Source organism: Cyprinus carpio, unplaced genomic scaffold, assembly GCF_018340385.1.
Source record: "Cyprinus carpio isolate SPL01 unplaced genomic scaffold, ASM1834038v1 S000006655, whole genome shotgun sequence".
NCBI lineage: Eukaryota > Metazoa > Chordata > Actinopteri > Cypriniformes > Cyprinidae > Cyprinus > Cyprinus carpio.
The window spans coordinates 103,400-116,867 of NW_024879279.1; the positions used below are offsets into that span (position 1 = coordinate 103,400).

Consider the following 13,468-nt stretch of genomic DNA (forward strand, 5'->3'; position numbering starts at 1 on the left):
ACAGTGAAGCCACCGGAAGTGTTCGATCCGCCACCTTACTAATCCCCTTTTATTTTATTTTTTTTATTGTTGAACACACTTATTTACAAAACACAATTTACAAAATCTCTCATTGGGAGACTTATTTGCAGAAACATAGTTAGACACAATTAAATGAAACAAATTTTGATGAAGAAAATAAATACAAATAAATGTAAAATAAAATAAATTCAGCGAAGGCACTCAGTCCATAAGGCATGACAAAATTGTTTTACATACATATATTGTCCTCAATCATATTCTTAAAATAAAGATACATGGAAGCTTAACAAGTTATAATTTTTTATTATTTGTATTTTGAGACATCTTCACATAGCGAGTAAATGTGTGAATAAACTTAAGTCTTTCAGAAGTTTCAAAGAAGCAAAGTATTCCCTCAGTTCAATTTTAAACACCATTAGGGATGGATTTTTGTTTTGCCATTTACATTTATGAATATGATATTTACCCATAATTGTTATAATATTGTACATTCTAAAAAAGTTGCTTCGGAAGGTTTTCATTACCAAAAAGAATTTGCTCTAACTTTAATTGTGTAATTCTCTGCAGATTCATTCAGTGAGGAATAAAGTGAATCATTCAATACAACTTGTATTATACAAGGCTGCTGTGTGTTGCTTGTAGGACACTGTTCTGCTGTAGCTTTGTTTGGACTCTCATCAAGCAAAATGAGGAAAATAGGTTCAATATTAAACTAACTCAAAATATACTTGTTATATTTATTTTATACAACAGTTCAATAAAGATTTTCAATGGAGCTGATATTCAGGGAAAACACTCTTCCTCTTGTGATATTGCTTAACTGTATGTCATTTTATAATCTCAGTGAACTGTAGGGGTTCGTTGGTGTATTTAAATATGGGGTGTGAAACACAGCAGGCAGTCTGTCAGGGCTGAGTGAGATGATTTCTGAACTGAAGAGAAGCACTCAATGTAGTTGGTTGATGTCTGATTTACTGAAGACGTTGTGGGAATACATATGTGTGGTTTCTGAAATGGATTAAACAAGAGAAATAAACTTAATGATATGAATATACAATGTTCCACAATAAACATTAAAACACTGAACAGCACACAATATGAATATAACAACGCTATATTACACTATATAACATGGGCGCTTATGCTCTAAATGTCCACAAGAGGGCGCTGTTCGCAGGTGAACGCGGCAGAGGGCAGGGTAACATACCTGGACATGTACTCAGTAGATGATCGCTACGTGCAAACAAGAACCGTCTCATAAACGCGCACACACAATAATAAGGTTAATATTCAATAACACGTTGTACAGCATTTTGAAGAGAAACACAACTGTATAGAGTCTGAGAACGTGACGTCAGCAACGCAATGCATTTTGGGACTTGGGGACACGGACGCTGCTGAATGTACTGTTTTTGTTTGCTTTGTACAGCTAAACAATACGTTACAATGGTGAAAGCGTGTTGTGTAATTAACTGCCATACTCGCACTCACGACCGGCATGGAAAAAGAATTTCAAACGGAGTGCGATTTTTTCAGCTTTCCCGCCTGGAAACAGCACCTTGGATCTCAGGTCTCCGAGTTAACAAAGCGGCGTCGCATGGCTTGGTTAGCGGCAGTGAGAAGGAAAACCATCACCTTCAACAATATTTCCCGAAACACGCTTGTTTGTTCACGCCATTTTCACAAAGGTAAGTTATAAACAAAACACGTTTAACTTTTGTTGTTGTATTTTTTTTTTTTTTTACAACTAGCAATGGAGTTGTTGTTACACCGCAAACTTTATTAGCTTAACTTTATTATTGTCAGGGTTGTCACTTTGGTCTGGTTTATTCTTGGTTATGTGACAGAGCCCCGACACTAGTGTATATTGTTTTTGTGAACGTGCGTGCGCTCTCCTCTGTGTGTTAAATTTTCATTTCCTCACCATACGCTCTTGTCTCGTTTTCGTTGGTTGTGTTCTCGTGTCTGCTGTTTTATATTTGTTTTTGTTTTGCTATGCTTTGCTTTATTATTCAATAAAGCCGTTTGCTTTCTGTTTGAGTCCTTGCCTCATCTTTACCCACAATCTTGACAAACACTGGTAACTGGCTGAATAACTACATAACCAATGAAATAATTTGAGCTTTTATTTTTAGGCAAACCAGTCTATGAAATGCTGGAGTGTGATCCTGACTGGGTGCCATCGTTGCATCTCGGGCACAAAGAAGTTAAAGCAACGCACTCTGGCCAGTTTAACCGGAGTGCAAGGAGACTGCAAGCTGTCACAGGGGATCATGCTGCACCTGCACCACTAAATGTAGTTGGCCAGATGGATGAAGCTGCAACAGCAGATGATGCTTCACAAATGGACGACACAGGCTCAAATAACAACACTGCAGAACAGCAGGATTGCCATCTTTGTAGCTGCAGGCGTGGTGAAATTAACCGTTTTTTGTTGGAGGAGAACAGGAGACTGAAGGAAGAGCTCGCCCAAAAGAGAATGGATGAGGAATCTTTTAAAAGATGATGATGCTAAGGTGAAGTACTACACTGGGCTTCCATGTCTTGCGCTTCTGATGGGTGTGCTGACACAGCTTCTTCCCTGCCTGCCACAGACTGGCCGAAAACTCTCACCTTTTCAAATGCTCCTTTCAACAGTTATGCGCCTCAGGCTGAATCTCCCAATTCAGCACATTGCATACCTCTTCTCTGTGGATCGAAAGACTGTGTCCACCACATTCAGAGATACCATAGGTACAATGTTTAGACATCTCAAACCCTTGGTGCACTGGCCGGAGAGACACTGCTTACAGGCCACCATGCCACATCAGTTTGTAGAGGCTTTGGCAATCGAGTAGCAGTTATTGTGGACTGCTTTGAAATTCGCATTGAAAAGAGCATCAAATCTCAAAGCTAGAGCACAGACATTTTCCCACTACAAACACCATCAAGAGCACTGAAGTTTTTCATTTGCATTACACCACGAGGCTCTATCTCTTTCATTTCCCAAGGTTGGGGAGGTCGTGTCAGTGACAAACATGTGACTGAGAATAGTGGCCTTCTTAATAAACTATTACCTGGAGACTTGGTGTTGGCAGATCGTGGATTTGACATCAGAGACAGTGTTGGACTCGTGTGTGCAGAAGTGAAAATACCTGCATTCACAAGAGGACGCAGCCAGCTGGATGCAAAAGATGTGGAGGAAACACGCCGGATAGCTCACCTCAGGGTTCATGTGGAGAGGGTGATTGGATGTGTACGCACAAAGTACACCATACTGAATGGAATTGTACCAGTCAGCATGGTACTCCCATGTCAAGGTGAAGACATGACGTTCCTGGACAAGATAGTGACTGTATGCAGTGCCCTGACTAATATGTGCCCCAGCGTCGTCATGAAACCATAAACTATGGCTGTCAAATTATCACAATTAATCACATCCAAAAAAATCAAAGTTTGTGTTTATCAATGTTTGTGTACTGTGTATATCTGCAATTAATCACATCCAAAAAAATCCACATGCATGCGTGTATAAATAAGAAGTTTTTAACGTGTATATACTGTATACACACACATGTAAATGTACACACGCATATCCTGCATTATTAGTGTTGTGCATATTGCATACCACCTGTTACAATAATAAACAGCAAAATTTATCAATTTTGTATCGCTTTATTTGTGCATCATAACACACTGATGTAAATGTGTACAGTTTACAGTAACGCATATAAAACAGGTAAAGGGGCAGTGTAAAACAAAAGATAATTAGGTAAACAAGTATCAAGACCACATGTAAGGCAATAAGTAAAAAATTAAATAGAAAAACAATTATTTAATTTATACATTAAGTGCACTTGTAGTGCTAATACAAAAGGAGTAAAGTGTAACAACAGTCTAACCTTCAAGTATCAAGAACAGATAATGCAATAAGTTGAAGTTAAATGGAAAAACAATTAAATTTAGAGGTTTAGTGCAAATACTACATGTGGGTTAACTGGGTCGATATAATGATGGTAATACTCCTCCATCCCAGAAAGACAAACGGCCTTGCTGTGAGTGTGCAAAATCTGAAGCAGCAGGGGTGACAGGTCTGAAAGTGTGGGCTCATGTGCACAATGACTCGTGGAGCCTAAACAAGTACGTATCCCTGACATTCCCCCCTCTCTCCACTGATGCACTTGTCAAGTGCCACTCTCTTAGCTGCACCAGTGGTGAAGTCGATCTTGTGGCCCACCTCTGGCTTGGACCTTATCAACATTAGCGGGCATCATCCAGTAGGCTGGAACATCAGTGACAGTCTTGGTCCCCTGTATCCGAACTGCTGCTTCGATTTTAAAAAGGAGAGCCCTAGCATGTGTGCAAGACTCTGCTATGCCAGCCATGCATGTGCAGTGTGCACACTCTACTTGGCCACTGGAGCTGAGGATTACCCATGGCTTGAAAATTTGAAGGTCCTGCACCCCATCCATTTGTAAATTGCAGGTGGGCCTCGAGAGATTTTATTAATTTTTAAATTGATCAGATGTGTACGCACTGACACTACAAACAAGGTATGAAAATACATCGGGGAAGGTTACGTGCGGCAGCTCGTTAAGATCATCAGACCATTCTTTGTGTTCGTACGGATCGAGTTTGTGTATTGTCTTGATTTTTTCTAAGCACCGCAACTTTGCTTCCTTCTTGAGTTTTTCTTTATATGTAATCTTACACTTGTTCATTGTTCGGTCCATTGTTATTCCTATTTATTATCGCTGTGTACTAATATAATGACGACAGACGAGCGTGTCCCCAAACATGGCCGCGACTACCCAGAAGGCAATGCGCAGTGACGTAGTTTTCCCAAGCTCAATAACAGTGATCTACCTTAAAAAAAAAAAAAAAAAACTATCTTATTGGACCTCTAAAATTCACAGCAATTATGCATGCCACCACATGGCAAAATACAGTAATGCTGTAAAATTAAAAAAGCAGTAGTCTATTGTAAATATTTACTGTAAAAACTACAGCAATTTTAACAGTGAGTGGGGTTTACATTTCTTCCATTTGCATGTGTAAATGTGGCATTTAGCTACCAATATAACCATGTCCACTGTGTCAGAAAAAAAGGGAATTCAATATATTCTCAAAAAACAGGGTATTTTCTAAAACTAAGGGATAAATATTTTTTACTGAAAGCTAATTGAAAACATCCAAACATATCACAGCAGTAAAAAAAGGTGTTCAAGAGTTCCAGGAATGGAATAACAAACTGAAATCTCTTCTGTAAAAATGTCTCTGTGGATATGTTCTGAACAGGAATTGTTTTATTTAGTCTTTTTAAATTTGGGACAACAAGGTATATCAGCATCTCAACAACACAGCTGTAGCAATGAAAATCACCAACATGCTTAAAAACTCATTAATGTTATTACACTTATTTTACAATATTTTACTGTAAAAAAAAAAAAAAAAAAAAAAAAAAGTACTTTAATTGTCTTTTTTGAATCAATTCAATGCATCCTTGAATTAAAGTAATTTCTTAAAACTTGCAATGACCCCATGCACTCTAAAAATGGCTGGGTTAAAAATAACCCAAGTGGAACCCAGCGCTGGGTAAATATTGGACAGAACACATTCTGGGTTAAAGTAATGCTGGTGTACACATTTTAACCCAGCAGGCTGGGTTGTTGAGAAAACCCAAGATATAGTCATTTTTACCATTTATGTGTTTGCATTTTTGTGGGTTCTGGGTTATTATTCTTGCTGGGTTATTCTCATAATTTCGCATATGCTTAACAAGACATAAATAAATAAGTTTAGACTGTTAAAAAATTATTTTTAATGCCATCTGACATTCACAAAATGTGTCCAAATTTGTACCAATGACAAACAACATGCATTTTTTTTCTTTTTTTTTTTGTTTCCAGCAAATGCAAAAAGCCACAGAAATACAGTTGCAATAAATAAGAAAATTATTTCTGAATGACCTGTGTATAGCTGTTTAACTAATACATTTTGACATGTTTAACTATTTTTAAAGGAGCCATGTGTAATAATTCTGGCAAAAAATCAAAGTCATACTCCACATTCCATACCAGATGGGGGCAGTATGCCTCAATAAAGTGAATTGGTCTACTCTAGAGTAACAAACGAGCAACTATGCCTAATAAAACGGCATAGTCTCTATGCTCCGCCCCTACCTTCACAACAACCCTAGAGCCATAGCCGAAGCCTAAAGGACGTTTTGCCTCCAGAGGAACGTTGGGTGATGTCAAGTGATTTTTAAAACATGACATCTTCAAGCTACTCCCCTTCACCTTTACCAGTGAATATGTTCATATTCGTTTTGTTCATATTAAATTTTGAATTGTATATACACATTATTTGAATTAAATTAATTTGACAGACAGCATTCTGTCAACATCATTGGTCAACATCAGACAGCTGATGTTGACCAAGCTAGTGCCAACCAACGTAACCAGAGCTGCCAACTCTCAAGCATTCACCGTGAGACACACGCAATTGACTCTTTTCACACGCTTTTTATTACTTGACCGCTCTGAATATAGTGAGTGAGTGAGTGCGCGCGCGGCCGGGGCGCTCTCTCTCTCTCTCTCTCTCTCTCTCTCTCTCTCTCTCTCGGGTTCATTATCATCGAAGACATTTCAAGCTTCTTAGGTAATGTTACATTTTAGCATCAGCTTTGTTGAGACGGGCTTTGGTAGATAACAGGTGAAAACCGGATCGGATCTGTGGGTAAGTTATAGCTAGCTAATTATCAAACGCAGCTACGGTTAGCCATCGCTAACATTAGCACGTTTATCGAACAGCCTTCGATACATTTTCTATGTTATAACTTCCCGAAAAAAAAATACGCAAACATATAAAACAAACTTCTAGCGAAATACTAACAGCATCTTACTTACCAATCCAAAAGAAATGTTGCAAGTTCGGAGTCAAAGCTCATTTCTTTCAAGTCCATCAGTTGTCTCCAGCGATGGAAAGCAGTGCCGATGTTTACTCTGTTTCGGCTCCCTTTTCTTATCGGATTTGATTTGTGATTCTGAGCGCGGTTGCTTGACATCAGGTTCCAGTACGCCCACAAGCCGTGCGAGGTTATTCGTGTATTGCAGGTTGGCTGGTGGTTATGTTGCCCGCATACCGCCTCCCATGGCCGAAACTGGTATTACGACACCTGTCGGGCCGTGGCTAGTAATGCTAATGCTAATTAAGGTTGATATCTCTGCAGCACTATAACTTGACATTTTTTTAATGACATCATCGCCCTTATTTCTTCTCATTCTTTTGATGCGTGTAGGTCAGTTTTTGGATATTTTTACCTCAATTTTTACACATAGCACCTTTAAATACACAGTGAAATGACATTGACATTTAAAATTTAAAAAGACAGAGAATGCAAAATCAATTAAAGATGTCCTAAAATTTATATCAAGTATATAAAGATTCCTAGGTAGATGTACACTGCTTAGGGTAGTAAAGGTATAGTTCACCCAAAATATCAAGTATATAACATTTATTACTCACTCTCATGTTGTTACAAATCCGTAAGACCTTTGTTCATCTACGAAACACAAGTTAAGATATTTTCGTTGAAATCTGAGAGCTTTCAGACCAGGTTGAGTAATTAATGACAGAATTTTCATTTTTGGGTGAACTATCGTCAAACACTTAAAAAGCTTTGAAGCAAAGATCTACAGCTGTGTCTATGGAAGGATATTCCAGACCATTTTCAAAAGGAATTGCAAATTATAATTTCACTTGTGTTTTCCACATCCAAACACAATTGCAAATCTTGCATTACTGTTTGTGTTTTCACGAATGCACAGTGACTGCCAAATTTCAAATGGAAAAACCAAAGTCCATTTGCAGCTGTATTTTCCATGTATTATGAGTAATGAGCCAGTCTTATTTAAAAAAAATACAGCGTTAAAGCAGCTTTACAGCATTAAATAGGATAATAGGGTGTAATAATGCAAAAGGACAACAGTAAACACTCAATTTTCAGTTAAATACAGTTCATCATTGATTCAGTGATTTATCGTCCAGCTGTGCAATCAAGTCGACGATATAGCTGTAAATGAAGTGTCCCCAACTAAGCAAACAAGAGGCGACAGCAGCAAGGAACCAAAACTACATCGTTGAGAGAATGGAGAGAAAAAAACCTTGGGGGGAAACCAGGCTCAGTCGGGGGCCAGTTCTCCTCTGGCCAGACGAAACCAGCAGTTCAATTCCAGGCTGCAGTAAAGTCAGATTGTGCAGTGGACTCATCTGGTTCCATTGTCTTGTGCCAATTGCCGTCTAGGAGACAAGGTCTGTACAGGGGACCTGTCTCTGGGGCTTATCTAGTTGATGTGGTCTCTGCTGACATTCAGGGCTTTAGAGGTCATCTCTAGGTGCTGATCCACCATCTGATCTGGATACAGACTGGATCTGGTGGCTACGGTGACCACAGAATAAGAATGAAACAGACTAATATTAGTGTAGATGCATCATAAGAACAAGTACATCGGGTGTTATTAATTACCACGTCTCTTTTTCACTGTGTCGCACATGTAACCTGCCAAAACTCAAATGGAATCGCAATTACGTTAGCATCTGAATTTCCAATGCCTCACATGGCACCTGTCAATCTGCGTCAGGGGTGGGACCATACTATGGGTCATGTTTGCATTGGGAGGTGACGTCACTCAAAGACAGTTGTGCCAAATGCTTTGAACAATGGAGGTAAAGGCACAACTAATGGCAGCTGGCGCTCCGAGAGATGCATTTGAAAGAACAGACAGTGCAACCACCGGGTCTCCCTATATTATTGGCACCTTACACAATAAATAATTCTGTCATTTTTATCACCGAATGCAGCTACTATCCCCTGCTAACGGTGGGAGCCACAACGATACTATTGGTCAATATTCACCATTAACCAAGTGCTTTTCACCAGAGGAATAAAATATAGGGTAAGATGCAAATGAATGAAATGTAATGCATTGAATATTGGTGTAGAAGTCTTGTAAGCGGCATGTAGGATTGTATTGACTCTAGGAAGAGTAGCTGCTCGTGTGCAGCTAATGGAGATCAAAAATAAAATGGTAAATAAGAGTAGAACTGCAATGTTGTTTTGCTGACGTGCATCAGAGTGCAAAGAGTGAGAGAATTCAAATGCTTTTTAATTGTGTGTTTGGACTGTCACAATTTATGCATCCAAATGTGGAAAAAAATGCAATTAAATATGCAATTTGCAATTCTTTTTGAAAATTGTCCAGAATATCCTTACCTGTCCATTGATTATGATCAATGTCTGAGAGATCTTCTGGCATTTTCTACCGGCATGACAAATAGATGGGGTTTTGTGGACTCTGCTCGGATAAGGAATTCCATGTTTGTTCCATCCTATTAAATAAAGTAAACAAAATACAGATTGTTTTAATAGCAATGATTCAGTTCAACTGTGTGAAGTTCATCATGAAATTGAGTTCATCATGATTATGGGTTAAATTCACCTATGAGTAGGTCTACAGAAGCTGAAAATGCTGATTGGCTGAAAGGTGTGCTTTCAAACTGTGTAATCAATAGGATGTTCCAGTCAGTATAATCACAGTTTTATATTAATATGCTGGCTATATCAAACACACATGCACAGTCACTGGCACACAGATATGTGAGATCACACTGCATACACACACACAGACATTTCTATGACAAGTCACGCAGGTACTGGGTTACTCCGCAGATTTAAAAGTCCATATATAAACACTTAGCTGTACCAAAGTGATTAAGGACAAGTCAAAAACAAGATTTGGAAAAATGGGTATATGATGTATTCACTCATTATTCACTTCCGTCACTGTCTGATACTTAATAAAAACTGTATTAATCTGTCGTCTCAGATGCCTTAACGTGATTATGCGAGTACATGTAGAATTGCCCTCTGAGGTAAAATGTTCATCATTTAACATAACTAATGTTGGCCTGTAGAAGTTTAACAGTATTGTTGCCGCAAAAAAAGTTGTAATTCTGCCAGTTTAAAATAATTATTAATGTCTAAGGGGTCGGTTGCTAAGGTGTTGCTATGCGGTTGCTAAGGTACTCGGGGTGATTGCTAGGACACCAGGGTGGTTGCTAAGGTGTTGCTTTGCGGTGGCTAGGGTACCCAGGGAGTTGCTAGGTTGGTTTGGATAGTTGCTAGAGTGTTGCTATGAAGATAGATAGATAGATAATGATGAGGGTAAAATGTTTTTCTCTATTTTCAGGTGTGCAACAGGCGAACACAACAAGGTGTCTTCAGCCCTGATTACCAAATACCAGGTCTTGAGAAAAACAAAAACAAAAGATCACCTTTGATTAATGTTGAAAAAAATAAATGAAATTTGTTGCAGGTTCAGCTAAGTAAGAAAACAGATCATTTTACCAGAAGTCCATCAAAAAATATGGCATCCATTGTAGAAGTAGGTTTGCTAAAATAAAGTGACACTTCAATACTTACATTTCTATTATCCTGTGAGAATGTTTCATGTATATGTTTATTTATTTTTTATTTATTTATTTTGCAGATGGAGGATCTGTCTGGCCAAGATTTGTATCAGAAGAGGTCAAGGTCAGTTGGGGTAAGAGTCACAGACAGAGTCTGGTGGCACAAACAGTGATCAGCGAGCGCCACAGAAGAGCAGCTGGAGGAGATATTGTTACTGAGCTGGATGAAGAAAAACAAATCTGCATTGATTTGGCACACAAAGGTAATAAATCACTGATTTGCATGAACAGTAAAGCTAAGAATCACAATGATCAGAAACATAGTATGCCATATTCAGTTTAACAAATCTTAAGTTAAAGGTCTCAGTTGTTGCTGCTGTCCTGCTGTTTCCACTTCTATTAAAGGAGAGTCTCAGATCTCTTTATGTCATCAGTGAGGTGAGTCTATTTGAATCCATAATATCTAAATCTAGAATTTGTTCTTTTTTAACTCTTGGTTATGATTTTTTCTAAACATTGTTCATGGGGTTATTCTGTGGAACTGTTTGTGTCCATGCAGGTTCCACAGTAACAGCAGCAAGAATGAATAAAGGGAATATTAAAAACAAGTTCTTTCATCATTTTCTCACCGTCATGTTGTTTCAAACTTGTATGACTTTCTTTTGTTCTGTGAAAGAAATTATTTTCAAGAATGTCACTGAAAATCACTGACATGTTGTTTTGGACCCCAGTGATTTTCATCATATGGACATTCTTTAACATTCTTAAATTCTTCATTTTTGTGTTCTGCAGAAGAAAAACGTTATAAAGGTTTGGAGAGTAAATAATGACCAAAAATATCCCTTTAATGGGGGTCATATACTTTTGTTTCAAATTTGTTATATTTATAATGACATTTCTCCCACTGATGTCAACTTATAATATTAGTAAGGGATTCTTGCAACCAAAACGTTCATAATTTAGTTTTTTATGACCTCTTGCAGACCTCTCTTTTATCTTTATTATATTAATAATATAGTTTACACTGCCTTATCTTTTAAGTCTTTATAGTTTAAGTCACTTCCGTGTTGGTTTCAAGAGAGAGACGGTGAGGTTGCTGCTTGATTTATACTCTGCTCCTTTTTCCCTACAAATGCTAGATTTTTTTTTTTTAAAAACTGATTTTGTATGCTAAAACGTGTACATTATTTGAACGAATGATTTGAGATCGCAAGCGTTTTCCCGCTGTGTGTGGAGTTTAAAGACGCTCCCTTAAGCTCTACAGGTGAGAGGAGTCTCGGCGCTATAATGTAACAAGAGCTTTCGAATAAAAGTGAAAGTAAATGTTCAGCGTTAATATTTCTCCATTTAAATAGAACAGCCAGAATCGATTCTATACGGAATATTAAAGTGTTTCATAGGAACTAAGTCATGATTTTCGTGTAGCTGCTTCATAGAAAGGCGGTGGATTTTGTGAATCTGTGTAAATAAGGTGAGTGCTGATGAACTTTTTCTCATTCATATTTCCTCTAAAGGACGTTTATTTTTATATATTTTAATATTTTCTTTTGCAAGCAATTGAACGTGGTTTGATTGGTGTTTGGTGTTGTTTGTGACACAAACAGCATGTGCTTTTATACAGGATCCTGTAGATGAGGAGGCTGCATTCCTTCATAGATAATTACATGTAAATTTATTTACATTAATCTAATAAAACAGTCTTAAATGTTCATTTCTATTGAATGAAATAATACATCTGCAATAGACTGATGATTTAGATTTATGCACAGCTGTAAAAGGATTATTCCGTGGTTCACAGTACAACTTTAAGGCTTAATATAATTTAAACTTATGAGTTATAAAACAAAATAAAAAAATAAAAAAAATCACCCCATCACAGTTCTCATAAAGGGCAAAATTAGCTATATAGACCAAAACCACATTTTTGAACCAGGCTGTAAACAAATGTTTTGTTCTGCTGTGTTTTTTTTTTTTTTGGACTGTAAGGTCTCTGGGCCTGACTCCCTTTTGGAGCGAGTCTCTAGCGGCCAGTCGATGAATTACAGTTTAAGACACTTCCGTGTTTCAAGAGAGAGATGAGGAGGTTGCCGCTTGATATATACTCTGCTTCTTTTCTTCTTCTTCTTTTTTTTCGTACAAATGCTAGATTTTTTAAAAACTGATTTTGTATGCTAAAACGTGTACATTATTTGAACGAATGATTTGAGATCGCAAGCGTTTTCTCGCTGTGTGTGGAGTTTAAAGACGCTCCCTTAAGCTATTCAGGTGCGATGAGTGACGTCATCATTGTTTTTCGTGTCTCGAATAAAAGTGAAAGCAGATATTTAGAGTTGATGTTTCTCCATTTAAACAGTCAGAATCGATTCTATACGGAATATTAAAGTGTTTCATAGAAACTAAGTCATGATTTTCGTGTAGCTGCTTCATAGAAAGGCGGTGGATTTTGTGAATCTGTGTAAATAAGGTGAGTGCTGAGTGCTTTACAGTGACTTCCGCTTTCAGATTTCCTCTGAAGGACGTATGTTTTTGTGTTTTAATGGTGTCTTTTTCAAGCAGATGAAGGTGTTTGGCGTTGTGTGTGGTTTATTTGATCATTTGTTAACACACGACTAACATTGTGTATCTGAGTGAACGCCGCTCTCATGATCTGTTTCTCTCAGGATCCGTTCAGCTGAATTATTGAGTTTGTTTGTCATTTCTATTCAGAGTCAGTGCTGCAGATCAGATTCTGTTTCATCATGGAGGACGAATTATTGTGCACAGATCAAGGGTTTTCTCCAGGATGCAGGTACTTTGAATAAACACTGTATTAAATCACCTTCAATGATGAGAGATGTGAGTCTCCTTCGTGTTTCTGTGTTAAAATTAAGATTTTATATATATATATGAAAAGGTCAAAAAGCCTCGTCATGGAATATTTTTGATAAAAAAAATACTTAAAGACCTTAAAAAAAATGATTATCATCATAAAGGATTAAATCTGTTTTGTTATAGTTCA

The 13,468-nt window shown here is 37.6% G+C and overlaps 1 pseudogene; it reads left to right on the top strand.

The window, feature by feature from the left end:
• Window positions 1–1,359: 1,359 nt before the first annotated feature.
• LOC109077285 lies at window positions 1,360–3,485 on the top strand (annotated as a pseudogene).
• Window positions 3,486–13,468: the final 9,983 nt, after the last annotated feature.